Source organism: Quercus lobata, chromosome 2 (genome assembly GCF_001633185.2).
Source record: "Quercus lobata isolate SW786 chromosome 2, ValleyOak3.0 Primary Assembly, whole genome shotgun sequence".
Lineage (NCBI taxonomy): Eukaryota > Viridiplantae > Streptophyta > Magnoliopsida > Fagales > Fagaceae > Quercus > Quercus lobata.
Window position 1 is genome coordinate 96394096 of NC_044905.1, and position 21045 is coordinate 96415140.

The following is a 21045-nucleotide window of genomic DNA, read 5'->3' on the forward strand; positions in this document are numbered from 1 at the left end:
ACTTATGGGAATGAGATCATCTTAAACAAACCATGTCTATGATGAATTGGGTACATCCGGCATAGATGCATCACCATGCCTTGAACTTGAAGAGAGACTTCCGTTGTCATCGTGTATAACCACATCCAATGTTCCTTCAATTGAATTCCTTGAGTGGATTTGCATATCATCAATACTAGGAGAAGGTTCAAAAACGTTGGGACTTGCTACATGTACCCTTGATTCTTCTCTCTGAAATGTTTGTGGATCTTTCTTGTCAAAATGTTTTGCCATTTCAACCAATTTGGACCAACAAGAGTTGGCAGGATTGTTGTTGCTCAAGGTAGACCAATGTGAGTAAAAGAAGTTAAAAACATAAACCAAGAGTGAGACCACGGAAGCAATTCCTGCGATGAGGAGAGGCCCCTGAAGTTGTCCACACCAAGACTAGGACCATGTGAAGAGATTGTGGCGCTTTGATCTTCACAAGTAGTTTGACTTCCAAAGTACTTCCGCCCAATAGCTCCAATTTTATCTGTATCTTAAGTGACATTCAAGATTGCCCTCGAAATGTGAGGGACTAAAGGGGATCCTTGTCGGAAGGCCTGAAGAAACATGTTACAAAATTATAGTATTCTTTTAAAATAATGCTATGGCATTCTTAAAATTAAAAGAATAATTCGAGGTGGTTTGTTTGTTTGTTTTTTTTTTTTTTTGGAGAGAGAGAGAGACTCACAAAGCCAAATCCGTCAGTTTTGTAGGTGGGTCCAACCATAGTATACCTGGAACAATACTTTGCAAGGAAGATCTTGATATAGGGGATTTCATCAAAAATAGCTGCAACCCCACCATTGTGGGTTCCTTTTGACAATGCTTCATGATACTCCTCGGGGGTCGAATATGGCTTCAACTGGGATTCGTGGAAATCTAATTGTTTAATCAGAAGCCCCTCAACAAAGGAATGATTTTGATATCCAACAAAATAACCATTATTTTTAATATCTTTTACGTCAACAAATGCAGGCTGCAATCTCTGTACTGTAAATATTGAGGTTAGGCTTGCCGTATAACTTTGAGTCAGGATGAGTACAACAAAAATCCATATGATTAGCACAAATCTTGACCAATTGTTTACCACTTTCTCCCCTACAAGTAGCATAAATTATTTTTAATATTAACATGCATAATGAATATCCATGTTTTGAATTCAAACAAACCACAAAAGGAAAGAATAGAATTTTTGGAAAAAATACACAAAACCGTATGTGATTTCTATGTAAATAAAAATCCCCTTGAGGTTTTGAGTATGACACTTAATCCTTGTTAATATTGCTTTGTGTGTAAACCATTAATTGGCTAATATCAAAACCCCACTTTGGTAATGCTTTATGTGAAAATGAATCCCTAAATTTGGACACATATCATCACATGAGTAACTCACTATTTAGTTTCATGGATGTTTAATGGTTTACACACAAAATAATACCATGTTGGGTTAAGTGTAACATTACAAATTTCCGGAGGTTTTTATGCTTTGCAAAGATATCACAACGGGGTTTTATATACTTCTTCCTAATATCTTGTAGAGGGTTGAAGAAAATTTACTGTGAGCGAAGGCAACTGTTGAGAAGGAGAACCAAAAAATCAAGCCAAGTTGTTGATTTGGAGGACCTCTAAACTCAGTGTTTACACGGTGTTCAAGAACCCATATTACCAAACCTGTAAAGATGAATGCTGCACCAGTTGTTAACCATAGATTAATGCTTAACGGCTTTAAGAAAATCCACAAGTTTTTGCTCTTATCATCTTTCACCAAAACCACCATCGACATGCCTGATTCTGTATAAGGCAAAGTGAAATCAACATATAAGGAGCGATTAGCAACAATTGTTGTGTCTCCAACAACCGCATCGTAAACCTGCATTTAGAGAGAGAATTATGAATTGATGGACTTTAAGAAACGTTAAATGAGGTAACTAATTGACACCCACCTAAAGTGAAAAAAATTCTTATGTCCTACTTTGACTATTCTACGTTTTGCTTCACCAATCACAAGCCTAGCACATGTTTCCCCCTTTTCCTTTTTTCTTATAAAGTAACCAAAATTAAAAATTAAAAAAAAAAAAAATCAGCAGTATGACGTGTTGTAAAATTAAAAAAAAAAAAAGAAATCAAATATATTTAGATGATATATTGCAATTGATGGAGTATAAAATCAAATCCTTAAAGTGGAATAAAGAGTGAGTAATACTACAATCATAAAATTTTTTACAATATTTTTATAAATTGTTAGGGTGGCAAATTTTTAGTGGTTCTCATATGGGCCCATCACTTAATTTTTTTACTTATCAATAACCACTTACCACATCAGTAATTTGTAAAAAAGTTTATAACTTAACATTTTCCCATAAAAGGATTTTATTCACCTAGAGGCATCTGCAAGAAGAAAAACTTTTGGAGAAAAAAACTCACCTGGTTTGTAATTTGATAAAGAAGTTTATCGTATGTCCCATTAATTTGCCTATCCTTATTCATGTAGGGAAAAAATTCATGAGGGAGGGGAAAAGGTAATGCTTCTTGTACAGCATGGAACACATCAATGGAGAACCCCGATATGCTTGGCTTATCATCGGTAGGAGAATGCCATTCCACATTTACGAATTCCTTAAAACCAGATGTCACTGGAACCCCAATCCTTAACTTTGGCGGCTGCTCTGTTGTGTCTCCTGGCCAGATAGGTTGTTTAAGTTTGTCCTTTGATGTTGAGTATGCCCTTTCACTAGTGCCATTCAAATCTTTTGAAAATCCTCTTTGTCGGGTCCAATATCCGATAATCCTCTCAGTTTTTCCTATCACATTGAATAGTTCAAAGGTTGAAGGCTCTAACTGCCCCTTAACCAAATGAAAATTCCCGCTTAGGCCTTCAAATGTAGTACTTAGAATTGTATCGCGAAGCCTTGTACCCATTTCAAAAATGCCTAAAGGTGCAAGATCAACATTATTGTTGCTAGTATTTTGCTTCAAGAAGGTAGAATGCACCATGCTAGCCTTTTCTACTGCCATAGCCAATGCCCAGGTTGTATCGTATGCCCATAATCCAAAAAAGTTTAAGCTAGTAATACTTTTGCTCTTTGTTCTAATTGAGGTTAAATTTCTCTTCCATTTCCTTTCAAAATCTTCAATTTGTTTAGATGGGGGTAAGTATGGCCTGATTCCCAATACACCTTGCATTGAGTCCATGACCTTTGAGCTCATAGGATCTAGCAATGTTGATAGCCCTTCTGTGAGGATCCATGCATACCCTTCACTCATCATCCCTGCATTGTTTGCAAGTGCGAAGAGTTTGGAGCCAAGTGAAGCTGTCATGTGAACAAGGAATATTCTTGTTTGATTTGCCTTTAACTTGTTAAGCTCTTCACTGATTTCAGTATTATTAGAAGATGGATGAATTTCACTTCTGTAAGAAACCCGAGTGTCAATCTCTTGTAAAGCATCCAACATATATGGAATTATGCCATTGCCATAATCTGTGTCTTCATAAATGAGGACAATTTCCCACCAACCAAAGGCCTTAACAATGTCTACTATGGCTTTAACTTGTGTGGAGTCATCATGGGTTGTACGTATGAAATACTGGTTCTGGGATGGGGAAAGAGAGGGACTTGTGGCTGAAAAGGAAATGATGGGAACCTGAGCTTTGCGGCCAATTTCTGTCACAAACCTAGCTTGTGCGGAGCTTTGAGGTCCTATAATGGCCTGCACTTCTTTATTCTTCATTAAATCCAATGCTGGATATCATTTCAACAGTGAAATGAATGACTTAGAAAGTGAAAAATTTACTTGCAAAGTTGCAATGTTTAATAACAAAACTGATACTTTACGATATGCCAACATATGTCTGTAAAAAGGTGAAGGTGCAAAATCAAAATGTTGATCAATTATGAACTCCAATTGTATCAGACTACATGATGAGGAGTTTGTCTATTAATATATGGAGCAAAATTCCCCATCGGCATCCTTTAAATTAAACTTGAGACATGCAGCAATTCATAAGTTCCTAGTAATAAGTTGAATAAAAATCCTGTGTCCCACTTTGCATGTGAGTATTTCACTTCATGCTTCATTAACTGTAATAAACCAAATGTTTGAATTTATTTTATTTTATTTTTCATTTAAACTTTGGTTACTTTCTAAGGGAAAATAAATTGTGTTGTAGGTTTGATTAGTGAAAAATAAAATAGAATACTAAGAGTGGACAATAGTCTTTTATTTTCACATGTTTTAGTAGAGCCGATTGTACCATCTAAGACTTCCAAATGGAAGAAGGCTCACAAATTTTAATCAGTAGGATTGTTTCTTTAACTGTAGGAGTATTACTTAAGCCCCAACCATTAGCACCCCCCCCCCCCCCCCCCCCCCCCCCCCAACAAAAAGAAAGAAAGAAAGAAAAAAGAACTCTACCTGGCTTGAGGAATAGAAAAGGAAAATGATTTTTTTTTTTTTTGCTCGTGGGATGTGCCCTAAGTCTTGACTCTTCTTTTTCTTTAGGTGGGAGATTTGGAGTGTAGAACATATAATCCCCACTATGAATAGCAATGGGGTGGGTATGGGATGAGTTTTCTATTCCCCCACCCCTATTTGATTGTCACTTTGGCCGGGAAATTTTTTTTTTTTTTTTTGGACCCAATCCTAGCAAGCATCTGTGTGTACCTACCTTTCCATCTCACTCTACTTTTTTGTTTTATATTATATTAAAATTTGATTTAAAGTATATTATTCATTAAACTAAAACTCATTAGACATAAAAAAGAAAATCAAGTTCTAACATTAAAAAACCTTTTAGAAGCATAACAATCCAATAATGCAGATATTTTAAAAAATAAAAATAATTCAAACATAACAATAAAACAATTGGAATCTTAAACATAAAAATAAAAATTCAATAATACAACAACAAAAGATTTTATAAATCTAAGTTTGATGTTAAAAAACATATATATATATATAAGGGCACTCTTTTCCCTGAACCCACCCTGTAGAAAACTTGTTTTTAATGTGATTTGTTGGTTTATTTCTGTTAATTTTTTTTTTTGGGTATTGTTTTAAGTTAAAAGAGTTAGGGTTTTTTATTAAATTTTTTTTTGAAGGATACGTTGCAGACCATGTGGCATAAAAAATAATATTTTAATATTAACATTAGTCAAATTAGTTTTTTCCATCAATCACTTAGGCTCCGTTTGGGAGTTCATAAGGGAATGGAATGAAATGATTATAAAGGAATAGAAAGGAATGGAATGTATTTAAGTAAGAAAAAGGAATGGAATGGAATGAAATTAAGTAACCTTGATTAGATGTTTTAAAATAAAGGAATGGTAAGGAATGAAAATTAATGGAATGTAAGTAATCTTATTTGGGAGTAACATGGAGGGAATGCAATGGAATCATTTTATGACAATATTACTATTATACCCCTATTTTAAAATAAAAAGTTGAATATATAAGGGTATTTTGGGAGTTTTAGTAAAAAAATCATTAAATCTAATTCCATTCTCTCCAATTCCTCCCAATTTCGAGGAGAATGAAAATTTGAGATTTTAAAAGTATAGAGAGGAATGAGTGTTCCCTCCTACCCATTTCATTCCCTCCCACTTAAACTCTCAAACAAGGGAATGGACTTTCCATTCCCTCTATTAAAACTTCTAAACAAGAAAATGGAAGAATATTATAAGATAATTCTTTTCATTCTTTTCTATTCCATTCAATTCCCTCCTCCCAAACAAGGCCTTAATGAGAGGGACTATTTTGACACATTATCAAAAGGTTAGCCACTAATATGATGCATTTTGACACATAGACCAAGCATTAGGGATTAAAATAGTAATTAACTCTACATTTTATAAATAAGTTTCTATTACTTTACACCATAGTTATGAATAGTTATAAATTCCTTTCCATTCCACCCGAAATGGTCAGAGTCTTCCATTCCAGTTAATCGAAAACTGTACCATATTCTAAAAAACCAAAAACATGTGGTTCAACTGGAGAAACCTCAAATCGGGTTGGATCGACCAGTCATGGGATGGTTTAGACGATTGTCAAATATAGTCGTTTTTTGGAAAATGCAGTTGCCTCACCTCTAAACTGCACACTACGAAGTTATTTTCTGTCATATATTCCTTCGGGTTGATGAAATAACAAAGAACAACCCATTGATTCTTCCTTGTAGCAGAGGAAGATCAAATATGAATAAAAAAAACACCATATAAGTCCACAACAATGAGAGAGAGAGAGAGAGATTTGATGACAATGAAATCTCAAAATCCAAACCCTCACAGAGATTCCTTATATAAAACGTTCCTCTTTTCTTAAAGAAATGAGATCTAGGCCTACAACCTTCATCATTGAAGAAATGAACCCCAAGGCAGCAAGCACCATTTCAGTATTTTACCATATTTATTTGTACTATAAAGTATAGATAAAAATTTGGTCTGTTGGTGGTAGCCGATCAAAGACAATAGTGTTAAAAGGGAAAGAAAGAAGTGGGGGCATATTGGTTAGGTGAAGATATTCCTCGTTTATTTTGCTTTTGGTTATAGAATTTTTCTATTAATGTATAGTGATTCCTTTTTCTTTTTTTTTTGGGAGGAAAATGTATAGTGATTCCTAGTTGTCAGTTGTTGCCCATTCCACACAAAAAAAATTTAGAATAAATTTTACAGATGGCATAAATAAAAACCACAAACATAAGAATAAATTCAAGGAAAATGTTATAGTTACTACAAGTTGTACTGTATAAATTTTAATTACAAATTAATGTGACAATTCTCAAAAAAAAAAAAATGAGAATAAATATGATTGGTAGACTTCAATCGATTTAAAATTATTATTTGAATGGCTTCTTTATAATTGGTTACACATTAGTTTGTAAGCTTAATATAATAAATTTGTAGTACTCGTAAACTAGTACTATAGCACTACTCTAAATTTAATAGATGGCTATATATATATATATATATATATACTCATACATACACACACTCATGTATATAATTATAAATATTTAAATAATTATATATTAACTATATAGTCATCTATTATATAAGTAATAAATATACATACTAAATAATTAATATATAATCTAAATGAAAAAATATAAATAAAATTAATATAGACTTGTTCTATGCTAATTCATTTGTTATATCTTTTTTATCTAAACATTATTAGTTATTTTTCAATAATCTTAAAAAAAAATTATTAGTTATAAAATTATTGTATATTTTTATAATTTTAAAATTATTAATTAATTATTTATGATATAACCGGTTTGACCATCAGTTTGACTCCGATCAGACTAGAGAACTAAGAATGACTTCCTATTTTGGTTCTTTGACCTGTCCAATTAAAATTTTAAAAGCATGGTACCATTTACCCTCTATTTCATCTTGTTTAAATTCCAACACATGCTAATCCATTCCACCAGTAACAGTTGTTTCACTAAATTTCGTTTGATATGGTGATTTCAGCTAGTATGTAAATGAATCATTTTTTTTTTCCTAAAATCTCTTTTTTTTTTTTTTTTTTGGTATTATTATTACTTTACTCACATATGAGAAGTTTTTTTTCTTCATCAATTTTTTAATTACTCATATATGACATATTATATTATGTAATAATGATTTTAAGAATGTACATTATATGATTTTGAATCAATGGTTCGATATAGTATAATATTATGTGATGCAGATCTAGGTATATAAATGCCTACTTGAAAATATACATCTTGGATATATATGTGTGTGTGAGAAAAAATATATAAAATCGAGTCTTCCAAAAGTTTTTTAGATAAACTTGAATACAAAAATTTAATTAGCAATTTTGCATCTAGAAAAACAAGAGTAAAACAGAAGAAACATAGATTTTAAGTAAAAAAATTATTTTAATATTTAAATATGTAAAAAAGTTCATTGTTGCATTATTGAACCTCAAAATGCATAGAGCTGGCTTTAATAGAAGAGTTTACGTTTCTCTTGACAAGATACTAACATTAGAAATGTTATTACCATGCTATATCTTCCATTCAAAAAAAGAAATGTTATTACCATGCAACAGTTTCAGCCCGGAAGGCCACACTATCCTAGTATGCTATGTAATGTAAAACTTTCCTGACTTTTGGGATGAATTATATAGAAAAAATGTAGTATCACAAATTAATTCACAACTTCTTACCACAAATGTAATGTGGTAATGTGAGCAGTAATAAAAAAAATAGTGAGTTCATATATAAGTGATAAACAACTATTTGCCGTTTGTCAAGTTAGAGTTGTGACAAAGAAACTGTGAAATAGTTTGTGTTCCTAAAACAACTTGAATTATATATTGTGTCGTCAAGAATTTAAAAAAAAAAAAAAACAAAAACACATCTCCGGTGGCATTTCATAACGTACCTGTAGACGCTGCAGTAATGACATCATCCCCAGAATCCTTTGCGAAGAGAGTGAGTCTAGTGCGATAGTTATGATTCACTGCATAAAAGTCAGAGCGAGCCATGGACATGTAGCTCTCTGCCACCCTTCCCACGGGGGACTTCAAATCAAGAACCACGCCTACTGGTATGACCTCCTTTGCCAACACTAAAGGCTCATGACCCCAGAGGCAGAGCGAGAGGGAGAGGGTGAGTAAGAGAAATGATAGGAAAGAGATCAGGTGCTTCTGGTTTGCCATTGTCAATGTTTAACTGAGATCAAGCTAACCTGCCAAATGATAACTAGAAAAAGCAGAGGGGACCACACGTTAGCAATTTGCTAAGTGTTTGAATTTAGTTTAGAAAATTTGGTCTACACGTTAAGTTTTTTTTTTTTTTTTGGTAATCAGGAAAATTGCATTAAAACTAGAAATTTACAAGGGGAACAGGACAGCGCCTGTTTAAATACAACTCAGAAATGTCAAATTCTAACAGAGGTTTTACATCCTCTGGGGGACTAGAATGAAAACTAAAAGAAGATGACTGATTAGCGCCCATCCTTGCTAGCATGTCTGCACTCCTATTAGCTTCTCTATAACAATGCTCAAACTGAATCCTGGGAATTCTGGAAGCCAGCTTCCTGCAGTCATCCACAATGGAGGAGATAATTAAATTAGTGTTGTTGGGGTTATTCAAAACTTCAATAATAACTTTGGCATCCATTTCAACCACAACAGCAGGGAAGTTTCTGTCAACACATATCATAAGACCGTCCCTCAACGCCCATAGTTCAGCTATAAAGCTTGAGGTAATGCCAATCTGCCTTGAGTATCCAAGAACCCAATTCCCTTCCTCATCCCGAATTAGACCACCCCCTCCAGCTCTGCCTGGATTTCCAAGTGAGGATCCATCAGAATTAAGCTTTCTCCACCCTATGGCTGGCTTTTCCCATCTGACTGGTTTCAAAACATGGTGGGTTGCCTCTCGAATATTTACGGCACAATGAGTGAATTCCAACACCTTGTGAAGGATCTCAGAATGGAGATTGAAGTTTAAAGGTTTGTTTTGGAAAACCAACAGGTTTCTTCTCTTCCATATAGTCCAAATGGCAAAGAGAAAAACTGATTTCCAAGGCAGGTTGTGTTGGCCGACTGTGTGGGCTGCTTTGGCATTCTTCGACAACCAAAGGTTAAGGGTAGAACCATAGAACCCCGAGCTTGTACCTTGCACACCCAAGTTGGCCCAGACTTCCTTAACAAGATCACAATCGCGAAGGCTGTGGATGATAGTCTCAGGATGTTTTTGGCAGAGCGGACAAAGGGGGTCTATAGATAGACCTCTAGCATTAAGGCAAGTTTTGACTCCTAAACTGTTATGGAGACATCTCCAGACAAAAATCTGGATTCTAGGAAGATGACAGTTGACTGTGAATTGTTAAGTTGTTAACTGTGAATTGTTTGAATTAAGCTTAGAAAATTCCATTCCAGCCCATGTTGAAAATTTTGGGCAGCTGACAGTTGACTGGCTTACTTTGCGTGGCCCAAATTTACAGGCAGAGCTAGCCTTCATTTTGTTTGCCTTATTAAGAGGCTCAGGTAGCTATGGTCGGACACATTACACACGACATGAATGCAACAAGAGCAGTTGGACCCAAGGGAATTTGGTAATGACTTTCCAATTTCAATATTCGCACTGAATTTTGTGGGCCCATTTCATTGATCATTTGTATCTTTGTCTCGAAGTCAAATTTCCCCTTGCTGATGCAAGCTAGACCTGTGCGCGCTTGGTTAATTAGCACTTAACTTATTCGACCAAAAGTCATGTTGGCACTGTGAGAACGTGATTTGTACGCCTGGCAAGTAAATAAATTCGCTAAGTGCATTCGTATCAATCCGTTTGCAATAGAAAAGGTCTAGAATTTACATAATTTTGCCTAAAAATAACTCGTATCACTTCATGTATATAATTGTGTAAATTTACAAGTTTGCTACAATAATCGTGATACTATTCATTTTGTATTTAGTTATTTATTCTTTCTTTTTGTATCTCGAAAATGAAATAAAATGGTAGATGTGGTTGTTGTGTGTAAAGAAAGATAAATAATTTTAAAAATAAAAAAAATAATATTTTAATGAAAAATAGTGTAAAATAATAATCTAATGTAGAGTATTTTGAAAATTAAATATGTAAACTAGAAAAAGTAATTTCTTATACTAAAATAGACATGAATTTCTGCTCAAGCTAACATGAATGCTCTAATATGGAGGAAATAAGCGTGTTGTACATTTGAGATTAGGGAGTCACAATACCAAAACGCAGGAGCCGCAATTATGGAAGAAAGTAAGGAAATGAGATATCTTTAGATATTCCATTTATGATTTTACATAGTCTCCCTAAATTACCCTCACTTTTTTCTTCTTTTCTTCTTTTTTATTTATTTATTTATGTTTTTACAAGATAGAAATTCTACTCTAATCTAATTTAAATTACCCTCGCTTCAATCTTAAAATCTCATTCTTCTTGTTCTTCACCTTTAAAGCATTCATATTGGTTGTCCTAAAGTATTTAGTAACTTTTAGTACCTAAAAAAGTTACTTTATCTATTTTAATTCACTATTTTATAACTTACCTAATATCTCAACTATTATTTTTCATATCACAGTCAAACACTATTAATTCTCTCTCTCTCTCTCTCTCTCTCTCTCTCATCAAACAAATACACACCCACTAGCCACCACCATCACAAATCGAAACCCACACCCCATCCACCAGTGTAAACTGAAACCCATCCACCTACTAGCCACCACACAAACTAAAACTCACCCACCCACCACCACTACAAACCCCAGCCTAAAATTAACCCAACAAAAAAATAACATCCTAATCACCACCGTGACCACAACTTAACCACCATTGTCATGGCCACAAGCCAAAATCAAACCAAACACCACCAAAAGGACCCACAAATCATCCCAATTAACACTTGTGTGGGTTCTTTTTTGAATAGTAGCCAGGCCTAAGTAGAAACAAGGATCCTAGGCCTTTTACTTGTTGTTTGGTGGACTGGACTTGGTTCACCGTAGCTAAATAGGGTTGATTACGAACCAAGTTGTGTGCAAGTCACATAAAACTCCTAAAGGCAAAAATGCGATTTCTCCTAAGCAATAAAATACCATTATAAGTGTTTTAGTGTCATAAAATGAACCTTTACTCTTATGAAATAAATAAAATAATTATTCATAATATTTCACAATGAGAAAGAGATTGAAATAGAATATTTAAAGCTTATCTTTTATTGTGTGAACATTTAAAAAAGTTCCTTCACTTGGTTCCCCGAGCGTGATGCCGTGGTACCCTAAATGGGATGTCATGATTCCCAGGAGTACTAGGCCTGTAAGAACTTAGAATGCTGATTCTCTGAACTATACGATCTTTCTCCATACTTATTATGTAATAGAGTTTTGTCATTTCCCTTTACCTCTATAGGTCCTGCATAAGAACACACTTTACAATACACATATTTTCAAATAACTGTTAGTTTCTTAGATTATGATATATATTCTAATACATATACATATATGTAAATAAATTTCATAAGAATGAGTCAACCATGAGGATCTTGACCCCAATTCTCACAGACTTAGTGCTTTTACACAAGACTTGTAGGATTTGGAACTCAAGTCCAAGTAGTTTTGCTCGGGCATTGCCTTCCTAGATAGTTAGGTGAAGAGGATTTTGTTGGAGAGAGTGATATCTGATGTGTGCAAATTTTGGCATATATTTCTTTGAAGGCTAAGTGATATTTTGAATGATCTCAAGGATATGGGACAAATTCCTCCCCCTTAACTCTCTTTTCTCCCTTGTTGGGCTCTTAAAGCTCTAAGAATTATCTTTTTAAACCTCTAAACTCTCCCCTTTTTCCTTTATCTGAATCCCCATTCCCCCCCCCTTTTGCTATGCCTTAGTGTTCCTTTTATAGTAGACATGGTCTGGTACCTCGGGCGAGGACGTCCCTAGTTTGCTAGGTAAAACCATGTCTTTTGCAGCCTAAAAAAGTGCATTAGGCAGAGGTTTAGCTTAATTAGGCAATTATAACTCAAAAGGGGCATTTGACTTTAGTTATAAATGAAAGATTCCTTCTTGGAAAGTCAAAGGAGTGGGTGGGCTGCTCAATGCAATGGATGACATCTTTAATTGAAAGTAACAATTGAGAGGAAATTGTGGGGAGATGTCATGCACATGGGGGAACTGAGTTTTCCATTGGTTCATGCATTCCAAACAAATATATGAACCAAGGGAAGCTTTTGAGATCCTCCTTTCACCAGAAATCACTCCCCTACCGACCAAACCACTTCTCCCTTACTATCCACTCAGAATCCCACGGGCTTGGACCATGAGTTACAAAGATAATACCTGGTTTTGCTGGATTTTTAATGGCTTTTTTGCTGGAAATCTAAACATACACCTTGGCTTTCCCATATGTCAGCCAAGGTCCTCTTCTCAAGGCTTCAAAAGGATACATCAAGGTCCTAGGGCCATGATGTTCTTCTTGCTGCATATCCTCTAGTCTGACCGAGATCCTTGCTGCATGTCCTTTAGCTTGACTAAGTCTAGGTCCTCTTTTTTATTTTTATTTTTTTTATAATTAATTATTATTATTTCTTTCTTTTTCCGTCTTTTTGGGACTTTGGGCCTTCATGGTCCTTCTTAACTTCATGAATTGAGCCTTCTTTTGTTAAGGCCCATGGTATTTCCTTACTTTTCATGGAATGGGCTTTCTTGTGAAATTTTGGTCCTCAACAACACCCAAAATCAACCCAATTTTTGTGACCCATGACCCCATGACCCATATACACAACCCATAAACCAATGCGTTGCCATCTTGAGATTAATGAAAAATTAGATTGAATAATAATAATAATAATAATAATAATAATAATAATACTAATAGGCCAAAAACGAATTGACCCCTTGTGATAAATTAACCAATTAATTTAGCCAAGTGAATTAATTAAGTTAATTAACATTCAAACGCATGGTAGCACAAACAAATCACCAATAAACTAATTATGCAGCGGAAAATAAATAACACGGTGATTTGTTTACGAATGAGGAAAACCTAATGGCAAAAACCCCACCGAGTGATTTTCAGGTCACGACTCTCGAAACTCCACTATTATCACAACAAGCGGTTACAAGTAAAGGAATCCCAAGTACCTTACCAACCTACAGTTGAACCCTTACCCCAATACCCAATTGGACTTATTTTTTAGTGACAGTTCCCCTTTCAATGCATGGCTCCCAAGTACGTGACTAACCAATTGCGCGGATCCCAGTACGCGACTTCAATCACCAACTAAGAAGGTTGTTGGCTGCAAAGTTTTTCAGTTCATCCACATGATGAAGATCAAGAAGATGCTTGATCACAAAACCCTACGGTGCACATACATAGCAACTTCTTCAAGAAAAAGAGATGAACTAGGGCAAAAACTTCATCTCTGGTCACAATTTGCTTGAACAGAGTTTGCTCAATGCTTGTGTAACTTGTGAACTATTTGATGGCCCTTAAAACAATCCTTTTATATGTCTAGGGTTAGGAGAAAAGAAAACCCAAAGACACATTCACAAATCCCAAGAAAATCATATTAGAATTCTGAAATTCTTAAATCTCGACAGATAGAAGGTGTCGAGCAATTGTCGAGTAGGTGTCGAGCACACGGGTTGAACAGCTTCCTTAAACCTCGACACATGCTAGCTGTCGAGCTTTAGTAATTCTACACTTTCAACTTGTTTTCTTGGACAGACTTGAAGGCTTCAACACTTGATCTTGAAACATGGTTTCTTGAAGTATTTAAACACATCTTGAATCTACCCAAATACAAGTAAAGTGCGTTTTGTCAAAGGATAAGTCAATTACATAAAATCATGACATATGTTCTTAACATGTGAAGCACATATGTCCTAACAAATAATAATAATAATAATAGTACTTTTTTCACAAAGGAAAAAAAAAATTGATTATTATTATTGTGTGCTTCCTTCTTCTTTCTGCTATGTGTCATTATAGTATGATTTGAGAATGAAAGCGTGTTATCGTTGCATGCATCCACCGATTTGGAGATCCAACTTTTGTAATTTACTAGTATGTATCCCCATGCACATGCACGAGTACAAATCATGTTCATGCAGTTGCTTTAGCATTATCCATAAAAAAGGAGGGGGTGTCCACTTAGTACAACCACATCATGTAAAACATTTTATTTTATTTTATTTTATATTTATATGATATGATTTAGACTAGAGTTCATGAAAAATTAATTTTATAGTGAATATTTTTATAACGAGTCAATAACTAAATGCCATTTTGATATAGTTTAAAAATTTGCATATAGTGTACCGAAGGTCTTATAATTTTACATGGAAGAAATTTGTGTTTAGATTGATTTTAGTCCAAAAATTATATAATTTTTTTTTAATAGAGAAACAACTTATATAAATTTATGTTACTTTTAGTTAATAGTAACTCATTGAGGGTGTAAATTAAAACAATTTAGGAAGTTCATTGTTTTTTTTTTTTAATATTTACAGTTTAATTTTGAACCACCCTAAATTATATAGGGAAATATGTAATTTACCTATCATTATGTAATAAATGATAGTCACTTGGTGAAAGAAGAATGCAGTCACTTCCTGTAAAGAGAAATAACCATTCGATGCAGTCATGAGTGATAAGAATAAACTTCTATTTTCGGGTTATAAATGATTATACAAACTTAGGGGAATGAGATTATCTTAAATATTAGGGTAGAAAACCATGTCTATGATGAATTGTGTACATTTGGCATAGATGCATGTTTATGCCTTGAGCTTGAAGAAAGACTTCTGTTGTCATTGTGTATAACCACATCATCTGCTCCTTCAATGGAATTCCTTGAGTGGCGCTGCATCTCGTCAATACTAGGTCTAGGTGAAGGGTCAAAAACGTTAGGATTGACTACGGCATGCACCTGATTCTTCTCTATTGAAGTCATGTGAAGAGAGTTCTTTTGGTCAAAATGTTTTGCCATTTCAACTATTTTGGACCAAAAGGAGTTGCCAGTACTATAGTTGTCATTTGAAACTGGCCAGTGTGAGTAAACTAAGTTAAACACATAAACCAAGAGGGAAACCATAGAAGTGATTCCTGTGATGAGGAAGAGGCCCCTGAAGTTGTCCATGCCAAGACTATGACTATATGAAAAGATTGTGGTGCTCTGACCTTCGCAGGAAGTTTGACTTGAAAAGTACTTCTTCTCAATAGCTTCAAATTTATCTTTATCTTGAGTGACATTAAAAATTGCCTTCGAAATGTAAGGGATTAAACGAGATTGTTGTCGGAAGGCCTGAAGAAACATTTTTAAAAAATATAGCATTTTGTAAATAAAAATAAATAGAATAGTCGATTTCATAAGAATTACTATATGAATTACATATTTATTAAACATAAGAATTAGTTATGAAGCATGATGAGAAAGGAGTGGAGAAAACTCAGGTGGTGTAATTCATATTTATTAAATATGAATTACATGTTTATTGAAGAAGTAGTTGGTTTTATTGCATTCTTAAAATAAAAAGAAAACTCAGGTGGGTTTTCTTTAGATTAAATTACAGTTTTGATCTGAAAAGTTTTGGTCCTTTTGGATTGTTTTAATTTTGAGAATTTTCATTTTGGTTCACCAAATTTGATTCAGTTTTCAAAATGATCATTCAATTCATGTTTGTGACTAATTTGGCAATTAAGAAAGAAAAACCAAAGGAACCAACATTGTTTTGTTAGCAAGGGCAATGTTGGTCACTATTTTAAAAACAGAAGAAAAAACATTTTGACAATGAAATCAAAATAAAACCATCCCAAATTTTAAGACTTAGAAGGGTACTTTAGCCCCTTTTTTTTGGGGGGGGGGGGGTTGGGAAGGAGTGGAGAGAGACTCACAAAGCCAAGTCCATCAGTTTTGTAGATGGGTCCAACCATGGTATACTTAGAGCAATACTTTGCAAGGAACAACTTCAAATAGGGAATTTCATCAAAAATAGCTGCAACCCCACCGTAGTGGGTTCCATTTGACAGTGCTTCGTGGTACCCCTCATGGGTTTCATATGGCTTCAACTTGGACTCATGGAAACCTAATTGTTTTATTAGAATCCCTTTAACAAAGGAATTCTTTTGATATCCAACAAAATAACCATTCTTTTTAATCTCTTTAACATCAACAAATGTAGGTTGCAATCTTTGTACTGTCAACATTGAGGTTAAGCTTGCGGTATAACTTTGTGTCAGGATGAGTACCACGAAAATCCATATGATTAGCACAAATCTTGACCAATTATTTATGACTTTCTCCCCTATAGGTACCATTAAATTATTAATAATATACACATGCATAATGAATATCTATGTTTTGAATTGAAACTAACTACAAAGGGAGAGAATAAAATCTTGGAAAAAAATGCACAAAATTTATCAAGGTTTTCTCGTCAAACATAGAAAGCCCTTTAGGTTATGAGTGTAAAACTTAAGCCTATGTGGTATTATTTACATGTGTAAATTGTTAATTGTGTAACACTTAATCCCCTTGAAGTTTTTGAGTGTACCATAAAAACCTCATGAGGTTTTTGAGTGTAACTCAAAACCATCATTTAGTATTATTTTATGTGAAAATGCATTTCTAAATATGGACATGTGGGGTTAAGAATTACATTCGAAATTTCAGGGGCTTTCCTGTTTTGTGAAGAAGCCAAATGGAGGATTTTATATACTTTTCCCTAAATTTTTTCTATAGGGTTGAAGAAAACTTACTATGAGCAAGGGCAAGTGTTGAGAAGGAGAACCAGAAAATCAAGCCAAGTTGTTGTTTTGGAGGGCCTCTGAACTTAGTGTTTACACGATGTTCAAGAACCCATACTACAAAACCTGTAAAAATGAATGCTGCACCTGCTGTTAACCATAAATTCAAGCTCAGTGGCTTTAAGAAAATCCACAAGTTTTTGCTTTCATTATCTTTCACCAAAACTACCATTGACACTCCTGATTCTGTATATGGCAAAGTGAAATCAACATACAAGGAGCGATTAGCTAGGATTGTTATGTCTCCAATAACTGCGTCATACTTCTGCATTGAGAGAGAGAGAGAGAGAGAGAGAGAGAGAGAGAGAGATAATTACCGATTGATGGACTTCGAAAAAAGTTCAATGAAGTAACTAACACACACCATCTAAGGTGAATACAAATTTTATGCCTTATTTTGAGGGTTTTACATTATATTCCATCAATCAAAATCTAGAACATGTCATTTTGTTTTCATTATAAAGTAACTGACATTTAAAATAGAAAAAAATCGGATACATATGACATATTACTGTTGGTGGAGTATAAATTAGAACACTCAAGGTAGAACATAGGATTTTTATTTACCTAGAGTCAAAAAGAAAATCTTAAAAAAAAAAAAAAAAAAAAACACCCACCTGAGTTTTAATTTGATGAAGAAGTTCATCGTATGTCCCATTACTCTGCCTATCTTTATTCATGTACGGTATAAATTCATAAGGAAGGGGAAAGGGTAATGCATGTTGTACAGCAAGGAACACATCAATAGAGAACCCTGATATGATAGGCTTATCAGTAGGAGAATCCCATTCTACTTTCAAGAATTCTTCAAAACTTTTTTTCATTGGAACCCCAATCCTTAACTTTGTAGGCTGATCTGTTGTGTATCCTGGCCAGATCAGTGGTTTAAGTCTCTCCTTTGAAGTTGAGTATGCGAAGTTGAGTATGCCTCTTCACCATTATCATTCAAATCTTTTGAAAACCCTCTCTGCCGAGTCCAATATCCAATAATAATCTCAGTTTTTCCTATTATATTGAACAGTTCAAAGGCTGGAGGCTCTAGCTGTCCCTTAACCAAATGAAAATTCCCACTTAGGCCTTGAAATTTAGTAGTTAGAATTGTATTGTGAAGCCTTGTACCCATTTCAAAAATGCCTAAGGCTGCAAGATCAACGTTACTGTCACTATCATTTTTCTTCAAGAAGCTAGAATGCACTATGCCAGCCTTCTCCACTGCCATTGCCAATGCCCAAACTGTATCATATGCCCATAATCCATATGGGTTAAAGCTAGTAGTACTCTTGGTTTTTGTTTTGATTGAGGTTAAATTTCTCTTCCATTTTCTTTCGAAATCTTCAAGACGTTTAGATGGGGGTAAGTATGGCCTTATTCCTACTACACCTTGCATTGAGTCCATGACCTTTGAGCTTATAGGAACTAGCAAAGATGATAACCCTGCTGTGAGGATCCATGCATACCCTTCGCTCATCATTTCTGCATTCTTTGCAAGTACAAAAAAGTTTGAGCCAAGTGGAACAGTCATGTGCACAAGGAATATTCTTGTATAATTTTCCTTTAACTTGTTGAGCTCTTTAATGATTTCAGTATTACTAGAAGATGGAGGAATGGCACTTCTATAAGGCACCCGAGTGTCAATCTCTTGTAAAGCGTCCATTAAATATGGAATTAAACCATTTCCATACTCTGTGTCTTCATAAATAAGGACAATCTCCCGCCAACCAAAAGCCTTAACAATGTCTGCTATGGCTTTAACCTGTGCAGAGTCATCTTGGGTTGTACGTATGAAAGAGAGGGGCTTGTTGCTGAAAAGGAAATGATGGGAACCTGAGCTTTGCGGCCAAGTTCTATCACAAAACTTGCTTGTGCTGTCCTTTGAGGTCCTACGATGGCCTGCACTTCTTCATTCTTCATTAAATCTAATGCTGGATTTCATTTCAACAGTGAATGACTTAGAAAATATAAATTTACTGGCAATATTCAATAACAGTGACAACAAAAACAACTAACAAAGCCATGATAATAAACTTTATTATAACATGATGGAACTATATATATTGTGCACCACCATGTTTGAATATGATCAACAGTTTCTCTATCCATGGAGAGGTCATGATGTCAGAGACTCAGGAATTGTTTGTAAAATGATGAAGGTGCAAAATCAAAAAGCTCATAATAATTTTCAACTTAAACTGAACCAGACTGCACATTCAGAAGTTTGTTAGTATGTAGAGAAACAAAATTCCCCTAAATATTGGAAGTGCGTTTGAATGTGCTTTGCTGTTCACTTATTTCCCTTGATAAAATCCTAATATTAAGAATGTTATTAATATGTTACACTTTGGCCTTGTAGGCCACAGTATCCTAGTATACTATATAATGTAACACTTCTCCTTGCATTTTGGATCAATCAATGTCATGTTTTTCCGCAACAAAGTTTTAAAGTACCTGCAGATGCAGCAGCAATGATATCATCCCCAAAATCCTTTGTGAAGAAAGTGAGTCTTGTGCGATAGTTATCATTCACTGCATAAAAGTCAGAGAGAGCCATGGACATGTACCTCTCTTCTATTCTTCCCACTTGGGACTTCAAATCAAGAACTACGCCTATTGGAATCACCTCCTTTGCCATCAATGGCTCATGACCCCAGAGGCTGACGCTGAGCAAGAGAAAGGTTAGGAATTTAGAGAGGAGGCGCTTCTGCTTTGCCATTTGCAAATTGTTAGCTAGAGGGGACTACACGTTAGCTGTTTAGTTTTAGGCAGCTGACATTTGACATTTTGGTTGCCTCAGATCACTATTGCCAGAGGGACACATCACACACGAGTCAAATAAGTACAGTTGGTCCTCCCACAAGAATTTAATAACTGTCAAATTCCAATCTTCAATCTGAAATTGTCAATGACTCAACAGCCCTTGCATCCATTTAATTAGTATTATTATTATTCTCTGTTTTCTTTGGATGAGAAGATAGTTCAGATCGTCTTATTCATTGAAAAGTATTTACATCTCTAGTCACAAGACTAGTAATTGAGGGCGGGCATACCTCCATCCTTGTTGGGGGATCACAATTCAACTCTCTGTGACTGTTTTAAAATCAGGCTTGCGGGGTGCAATGTTGAATACTATAAAATATTTGAGTGTCTCTTTTATTACTAATTGGTTTTAAGGAAAAGTGGCACAGTTCACAGTCTGACCATCCGCACTGTATCTTGAGAAATAGAAAAAGAATCAACTGCTAAATCTCTGGCAGAAAGCTTAAATTTAGAATCCTAGCCCCCAAAAAAAGAAATGTTTGAGAAAAATCTGACCTCAACAAATTTCCAAACTGGGAAAAATCATACTGAAGGAAGGTCCTCCACCAGGGGAATACGTACACTTCCAGCACTCCCAATGTAGCAGCAAGGACAGCTCGCATTTTGTCAGTATTTCCCACTGGAACAGCTTTGCATTCGTGGGGATGATGTTACACGAGATTACAAATGAAAGTTCAAACTTTGGGGGAAAATAAAAAGCCTTGTCCCCTGTTAGATTTCACCATATATATGAAGCATTTCGTGGAACACCAACTTGCAACAGGGAGCAGAGCAGGGAGGAAATAAAAACAAATTTCGTCTCAGCCGAAGCGAGCTAGACCCCTTATTATTTGGTTAATGAATAGAAAACTACAATAGACAAGTGGTCTCAACTCATTTATTAACTCTCAATTAACTGAAGGCTTAG

The 21045-nt window shown here is 34.7% G+C and overlaps 2 pseudogenes across 1 annotated transcript; both read right to left on the minus strand.

Moving 5' to 3' along the window:
* Window positions 1-36: 36 nt before the first annotated feature.
* On the minus strand, window positions 37-8700 carry LOC115973959 (annotated as a pseudogene). The gene is made up of 5 exons (XR_004087832.1): window positions 8424-8700; window positions 2452-3767; window positions 1585-1897; window positions 716-1125; window positions 37-584 (listed from the first exon to the last, which is right to left on the minus strand). The product of XR_004087832.1 is annotated as a glutamate receptor 2.8-like (transcript).
* A 6558-nt stretch (window positions 8701-15258) lies between these two features.
* LOC115973960 lies at window positions 15259-20034 on the minus strand (annotated as a pseudogene).
* Between the last annotated feature and the right edge of the window lie 1011 nt (window positions 20035-21045).